The sequence below is a fragment of the Salmo salar genome, chromosome ssa15, assembly GCF_905237065.1.
Source record: "Salmo salar chromosome ssa15, Ssal_v3.1, whole genome shotgun sequence".
Lineage (NCBI taxonomy): Eukaryota > Metazoa > Chordata > Actinopteri > Salmoniformes > Salmonidae > Salmo > Salmo salar.
Genome location: NC_059456.1, coordinates 87,579,527 through 87,588,581, shown reverse-complemented (window position 1 = coordinate 87,588,581; position 9,055 = coordinate 87,579,527).

The window sequence follows — 9,055 nt, the reverse complement described above, 5'->3', positions numbered from 1 at the left end:
CCTGCACTAACACACGGTTATATTAACATTACGGTACTTTTCATGTAGCCTACTTTTGTCCAGCTAATAATCTAACCACCGATCAAGCAACATTATGAATTAAACATTAAAATCCTGTTATTTTGCTACTGGTCAAATGAAGATCTACACCTGTAATTTGAGAAATTATAGTCATTATTGTACTTTCTATTTCTGGTCAACATGAGACATCCCTCAAAAGACTCTTCCCTGAAGACACTTGAAACAGTGATATTTCAACACATATGTGATTTCTTGTACACCATAGCATTTCAACATAATATCAATATAGAACAAAGTAGTTTGGGGAGGAAATTGAACATTGACCAGGAAATTTACCAAGCTCACGTCGCTTGAATAATTTCAAAATTGTGTGTACCGGTGTGTACTTTTTGGGGCAGGGAAATTAAATTGCTCTGTCAACACAGTTGCACTATACAAATGTAATAACACATTTATATACATTTGGTGTTACTGTTCTTTATATACATGCTTCAAGTATGTACAATAGAGTGTGTGTTAAAAGGGTCGGGTCTGATTTAGCAGTTTCATCACCCCTAATCTAGTAGTTAGTGGTACTTGCAATGATGTATATAAACCCTGGATTGCTGATGCTATGTATTGGCCAATTAGAGACTTTGAGGTCAATGGTCGGTCATATTGGCACTCCCCAGAAGAAGCAGTCCTCCATGAATTAAATATTTCAAGGACAAAATTAAATGTATTTATGTATTTTTATTGTTGTAGTGGGGACAGTAACATAGAACTTTAAAAAAATGTATACTTTAAGGAAAATGTTTTAATAAATGTTTTCATTTTTTATGTTTAGCTCACATAATGTAATTTAAAGGTATGCATTAAGGTGTCTGTAATATAATAAACGTGGCAAAAACAAATGTAGACATTAGTAAATGCATTTCTAAAGCTTCCAAAATATTTTTTACAATGGTAGGGGTGCCAAGATGGAGGCGTGGTATCTGCAAAACAGCACCCCCTGTGTATATATAAATCATTGGGTACTTTCCCAGCACCCCTTATTTACTCATTAGTGGTACCTACAAGTCACTTGCATCAGCCAATCATTGTTCACCATTCCCCTTGTACCTCACTGAACTCCACTCCTGCCTTCAGAGAGTGATCGCGGTCAGAAGAGAATGGTCTCATTGGACTGTTTATCTGTATCTGACCTGTCTTTAGTGCATGCATCTAAGTGTAAGTGCTGTACATGTCATTGCTTCTTTAGGCCATTGCTTCGTTGGGTGTTGCTAAGGCAGTCGAGTCATTGCCATGTTTATAAGCTTTATAGATCCTTTTCTATGTGTGTCATGCTACTTCTAGCCTGCTATCCAAGATGTTAGGCCTTAATGTTGCCTCATGCTACCGTGTACTGTATGTAGTCCTAGCTGTAGCATGTAGCCTAATTTAGCCTGTGCTTCTCCTTGTTGCGCAGTTACTTTTCCACGGTGCTCATGGTCTCATGCACATATGCAGACCCTAGTTACATGGGAGAGGCTATACGGACACGCCTGGTGCACAAATTGATGGTGTAAGCTGAGGGTCGAGTGCTGAGGGTCGAGTGGAAACAAATGGATTCGGTTGAGTTAGTCGTCCTGATGAGCCTTTCCCAGCTAGCTAGTTTATGCTGGCTCTCTGGCAACAACAGCAGGATGGCTGAAAAAAAGTTGACGACATCCGCTCCTTATTCACTCAGCCTACTGGTCCCACTCGCACAGAACTACCTCTGACCTCTTTCTCCCCTCTCTCCCCAGATGAAATCCTGCGACTAGTGATGTCCAGCTGCCTGACAACTTGCCCACTGGACCAGGTCGCCTCTTCCCTTCTCCATATCTTCTCCGGGGACCTTCTCCCATTCCTCACTTACATGTAAACAATTTAGTCATCTAGCAAATGATTTTATCAAGAGTAACTTACAGGATCAATTAGGGTTAAGTGCCTTGTTCAAGGGCACATCGACAGATTTTTCACCTAGTCAGCTCAGGAATTTGAACCAGCAACCTTTCAGTTATGCTCTTAACTGCTAACTGCAAGACTACCTTCCTCCCACTTCCCTCATCAACTCATCCCTGACCTCTGGTTGCGTCCTCTCTGACTTAAGGATCCCCTCCTCAAGAAACCAACACTCGATCCCCACTGATGTCAAAACCTACAGACCGGAATCCCTTCTATTTTTTCTTTCCAAACACTTGAGCGTGCTGTCTCTGACCAACTCTCTCGTTATCTCGCTTATTACGATCTTCTTGACCCTAACCAGTCAGGCTTCAAGACGGGTCATTCAACTGAGACTGATCTCCTCTGTGTCACGGAGGCTTTCCACTCTGCCAAAGCTGACTCTCTTTCCTCTGTTCTCATCCTCCTAGATCTATCCATTGCCTTCAAAACCGTAAACCATCAGATCCTCCACCCTCTCAGGGCTAGGCATCTCAGGCTCCGCATCCTACTTGGCAGGTTGCTCCTACCAGGTGGCGTGGAGAGAATCTGTGTCTGCACCACGTGCACTTACTACTGGTGTCCCCCAGGGCTCGGTTCTAGGCCCTTTCCTCTTTTCTCTATACACCAAGTCACTTTTCTCCATCACATCCGAACATGGTCTCTCCTATAATTGCTATGCGGATGACACTCAACTACTTTTCTCATTCCCCTCTTCTGACACCCAGGTGGACACATCTCTGCGTGCCCGTCAGATATTTCAGGTTGGATGTCGGCCCACCACCTCAAGCTCTACCTTGACAAGAGGGAGCTGCTTTTCCTCCCAGGGAAGGCCTGCCGGCTCCAAGACCTTGCCATCACGGTCAACAACTCCCCCTCCCAAAGTGCAAACATACCTTGGCATGACCCTGGACATCACCCTGTTGTTCTCTGCAAACACCAAAGCAGTGACTCACTCCTGCAGTTTCATGCTCTACAACGTCTGTACAGTACGACCTTTCCTCACACAGGAAGCAGTGCAGGTCCTAATCCAGGCAATAGTCATATCCCATCTAGATTACTGCAATTTTCTGTTGGCTAGGCTCCCTGCTTGTGCTATCAAACCATTACAACTTATCCAGAATGCTGCAGCCCGTCTAGTGTTCAACATTCCCAAGTTCTCCCATGTCACCCCGCTCCTCTGTACACTCCACTGGATTCCAGTCGAAGCTCGCATCCACTACAAGACCATGGTGCTTGCCTACGAAGCAGCAAGGGGAACTGCCCCTCCCTACCTTCAGACTATGCTCAAACCCTATATCCCAACCCGATGTTCTGCCACCTCTGGTCTCTGAGCGGGAGCTGACCCCACTCAGACTTGAATTAGCTAACACAACGTGCCATTGGAACACAGGAGTGATGGTTGCTGATAATGGGACTCAGTACGCCAATGTACGTAGATATTCCATAAAAAATCTGCCGTTTCCAGCGACAATAGTCATTTACAACATTAACAATGTCTTCTCTGTATTTCTGATTCATTTGATGTTATTTTAATGGACAAAAAATAAGCTTTTCTTTCAAAGACATTTCTAAGTGACCCCAAACTTTTGAACGGTAGTGTACATACATACATATGTAACATATACAGATAAAAAAATACATAAAAAAAGAAACAGAAGGCATTTGAACCCAGTCTGACACAAAGAGAAGATTCATATGGGAGACAAGCCTATACACAATCTACATTTGAAGTCGGAAGTTTACATACACTTAGGTTGGAGTCATTAAAACTCGTTTTTCAAACACTCCACAAAGTTCTTGTTAAAAAATAAACATTTTGGCATGTCGGTTAGGAAATCTACTTTGTGCATGACACAAGATATTTTTCCAACAATTGTTTACAGACAGATTATTTCACTTATAATTCACTGCATCACAATTCCAGTGGGTCAGAAGTTTACATACACTAAGTTGACTGTGCCTTTAAACAGCTTGGAAAATTCCAGAAAATGATGTCATGATTTTAGAAACTTCTGATAGGCTAATTGATATCATTTGAGTCAATCGTTGGTGTACCTGTGGGTGTATTTCAAGGCCTACCTTCAAACTCAGTGCCTCTTTGCTTGACATCATGGGAATAATCAAAAGAAATCAGCCAAGACCTCAGAAAAAAATTGCAGACCTCCACAAGTCTGGTTCAGCCTTGGGAGCAATTCCCAAACGCCTGAAGGTACCACGTTCATTGGTACAAACAATAGTACGCAAGTATAAACACCATGGGACCACGCAGCCACCATACCACGCAGGAAGGAGACACGTTCTGTCTCCTAGAGATGAACGTACTTTGGTGCGAAAAATGCAACTCAATCCCAGAACAACAGCAAAGGACCTTGTGAAGATGCTGGAGGAAACAGGTACAATAGTATCTATATCCACAGTAAAACGAGTCCTATATCGACATAACCTGAAAGGCCGCTCAGCAAGGAAGAAGCCACTGCTCCAAAACCACCATAAAAAAGCCAGACTACGGTTTGCAACTGCACATGGGGACAAAGATCGTACTTTTTGGAGAAATGTCCTCTGGTCTGATGAAACAAAAATAGAACTGTTTGGCCATAATGACCATAGTTATGTTTGGAGGAAAAGGGGGGGGGGGGGGGGCTTGCAAGCCGAATAACACCATCCCAATCGTGAAGCACGGGGGTGGCAGCATCATGATGTGGGGGTGTTTTGCTGCAGGAGGGACTGGTGCACTTCACAAAACAGATGGCATCATGAGGTAGGAAAATTATGTGGATATATTGAAGCAACATCTCAAGACATCAGTCAGGAAGTTAAAGCTTGGTCGCAAAGGGGTTTTCCAAATGGACAATGACCCCAAGCATACTTCCAAAGTTGTGGCAAAATGGCTTAATAAGGACAACAAAGTCAAGGTATTTGAGTGGCCATCACAAAGTCCTGACCTCAATCCTATAGAGAATTTGTGGGCAGAACTGAAAAAGCATGTGCGAGCAAGGAGGCCTACAAACCTGACTCAGTTACACCAGCTCTGTCAGGAGGAATGGGCCAAAATTCACCCAACTTATTGTGGGAAGCTTGTGGAAGGCTACCCAAAACGTTTGACCCAAGTTAAACAATTTAAAGGCAGTGCTACCAAATACTAATTGAGTGTATGTAAACGTCTGACCCACTGGGAATGTGATGAAAGAAATAAAAGCTGAAATAAATCATTCTCTCTACTCTTATTCTGACATTTCACATTCTTAAAATAAAGTGGTGATCTTAACTAACCTAAGACAGGGAATTTTGACTAGGATTAAATGTCAGGAATTGTGAAACTGAGTTTAAATGTATTTGGCTAAGGTGACTGTAAACTTCCGACTTCAACTGTATGTATGTATATTATTTTACTGCTCTAGGAATATAATTATTGTTTGGATAACCTTATTGTGTAGATTTTTACCTTACATTTGTTTCACTCTTTATGCAGTGCGCAATGCAGAGAACACTGGAAGAATAATTATCATTTAATTACCACAGTGAATTATTGTAATGTTTGTTTATGTGCCAAGGGATGGGTTGTTAATTGGCAATTTAACACAAAATTTTTATTTCATTCATTCATTCATTTTCATTCATTCACTCATATAATGAATCATTAGATTGTTCTCTACAATATTATAATCTTAATATACTTGTACTTGACAGTGTTGATAAAATAAGAGCATTAATTTGCTGTGACCATTGTATCTTTTCCATATTTGGCGTTGGGAGTTGGTATCATTTTGGGGTGTTTCCGTTTATTGGAACAATCACAATCAATGTGATACCCTAGTCATTTTCATCTCCAGATCCTTGGCTTTCATTGGCTATATTGCTGATCAATCTACATGAGAGGGGCTGTTTCTATGGCGATTTAAAGGGAAAGACATAATAAAAACATTGCAGTGAACATAGCTTTGTCAATAAATATATACTCAGTCTCTATTTTGTTTAGTATTCATTTAGAAAAAAACGATGTTTTCACTCATGAGCCACTAGCTTGTCAGTTGACGTTTGAAGCCCCACAGAGTTCTATTGAGCAGTGACCCCTTTTTGATCATGCCCATAATGTCATTCCATTGACGTTAAACATGCTAAATTCTCAGAGTAAATCATTGGTAACTTTTGAAGCATATATGGTAGAGACATGGGGCTGAACTATTGTTTTTCTGACTCAATTCTCTACTGAATTGACATATTTGCAGAAACCTTGAATATATTAATAATTTAATGGGTGAACAATTACTCTGATAAAAAACTGAATGATTCTGACCACTCCAAATCCCAACTCCCAACTTCAGTAGACAAGTATCAAATTCTCGATTAAGTTTTGATCCACGAGCATAAACTAGCTAGCTGTGAAGGGTTCATCAGGACAACTTACTGAACCGAATCCATTCATCTCCTCTCGACTCTCAGCTGCGCGACATACGTCATCAATTTGGGCAAGGCTTGTCCATATAGCCTCTCCCTAGTACATCACAGAGTTTCTTAACCCAGAGACGCAACATCGCAAAACTTCCGGGAACACTTGAGAAACAGACCAAACCGATCAGGCCAGAGTTTGGAGTTTGAGATGTTCGTATCCACTGGCACCTATAGCTCTCTACTAGTGCCCATTATTTATGGTCCTCCTGGATCAGCCTTTAGTATTTTTCAGTGTGTGTGTGTGTGTGTGTGTGTGTGTGTGTGTGTGTGTGTGTGTGTGTGTGTGTGTGTGTGTGTGTGTGTGTGTGTGTGTGTGTGTGTGTGTGTGTGTGTGTGTGTGTGTGTGTGTGTGTGTGTGTGTGTGTGTGTGTCGTGTGTGTGTGTGTGTGTGTGTGTGTGTGTGTGTGTGTGTGTGTGTGTGTGTGTGTGTGTGTACATTAGGGTGTATGTAGAGTATGTCAATGTTTAACTACTAATTGAAAGGTTCAAACATCTCTACACAGTGCAAGGTCATGCAGGATATTCACTTAGATTGAGAGGCAGATTGTCACTGTATCTGATAAGATCATTTTTGATAACAAACTGTTGACAACTACAGACCAAATAACTCATTTGTATTTTACACATGCCAATCAGTTACAAACCTAGGTAGGCCTTAACCTAAATAAAAATGACAGTAATGTGAGAGACATGATCCCTGGATATCCGGAGCATGGGGCTTAGTAGGGGAATTCAGACCTGTTGAGATACCGTAAGAGGCCGGAGGATGATCTGGCTTGGAGTGAACCCAGATTTCAACATCTTTACTTCTCCTATTTTACTGTGGACGACTACAGAGGCACCACTGACGTGCAGTAGCAAGGATTTGTGGTCACTGCAGAGCAAATGTTAAGGGTGAAGTGTGAAGGTCTTGTGAAACAGTAGGCCATCCTGCTCTTGCACAAGGAAACACTGGTCGGTGACAAAGCAACCATATGTAAGTGTCAATTAGTTTACTTATGATTACAGTGTCCTACTGTAATTTGTATGTAGAGGTCAGAGATGCTTGGCAAGTCATGCCCCTATACCACCCAGAATAAAATTACAAGTACAAGTAAATTAAATGTATCACTTTCTCAAACAGTGATGTTATACATACAGTATTACAGTTCATAGGTCTGTGTGCAAACAAATAGAAACAACTGAACAATGAGATTGGTGTTGCAAGTGAACCTGACATTGGCAATATGCAGGCAGGCAGGGGCAGAAAAAACTGCCACCACCTCACGTGATGGAAATCAACCACTATTGTGGCGTCAGACTCACAATGAGCCCACATGCAACGAGATATGGCATCTTTTCCTTCCTGAACAGATAGAGAACACGTTAAAAAGACTGTGCCTCTTATCAGTACTTATATTGTTCTAGGTGAATGAATGTGTGCCTTAAATATACAGAAAATTATATTTGATCTGTGAATTGAGTTTCTATAACACAAATCACATTTTATCAGACAAAGAAAAGCTTAGGGTCTTAAACACCTGTCTGTAACTCATTAGTGAAAATATTGATCATATTTTTTATGTTAAATCCTTAATTATGTTGTTGAACTAGAAGGTTTAAGCATTTATCAAGTCATTGCTCTGTTCCTCAATGTACTCCTTGAAAACGTCCTAGATTACCAAGTACTAAAAGAGGAGGTCCAGTTTCCTTTTGACAGGATCTTTAAGTTCTTTAAATACAGTCTGAAATTGTTGATACCCTTGATCAAGATGAGCAATAATGACTGTATACAATAAATCATTCAAATACTGAGCTATATTGTATGTTCAAAATAATTGGGAAATTATATTTTTTATACTAGTACAATTAATACAATTTTGTTTAATAGATAATATTTTGGAGTCACTTTTATTGTATATAAGAAAACATTTTGTTTCAATACACTTCTGCATTAATGTGGATTCTACCATGATTACAGATAATCCTGAATGAATCATGAATAATGATGAGTGAGAAAGATCATACCCCTAAGACATGCTAACCTACCTTGTTATTTGTAATGGTGAGAGGTTAGCATGTCTTGGGGGTATTGTCTTTGAACCTCTGTAAATTTCTCACTCATCAATATTCACGATTCATTCAGGATTATCTGTAATCATGGTAGCATCCACATTAATGTAGAAGTGTTTAAAAACACATTATATTAATATTTATAATAAAAGTGACTCCAAAATATCACAATACATTATTTACCATTAATTTCTATTGGGCACAAAATAATCTGAAACACAACCAAAATGACCTACAAATGCATCCAAGAAGTTTGTAGAGTCACAAGCTTGACTTGTAGTCATTGCGTGCTAGAAATACTGCACCAAATACTAAACTTGAACTACTTTATTTGTAAGAATCTTTAGGGGTGTCAATAATTTTGACCCCTATCTTTTAGAGAAAAAATGCATTACTCGTTATACAAAATATCTTTCTCTGAGCAATTGTATTAGTATACAATAATATAATTTTGCCGTTGTTTGAGCATACTATATAGCTTAGTATTTTAATTATATATTTTATAGTCATTTTTGATTATCTTTATCAAGGGTGTCAATAATTTCAGCAACCCACTGAATAACAGAAGCAAAAGATCTAATAAATG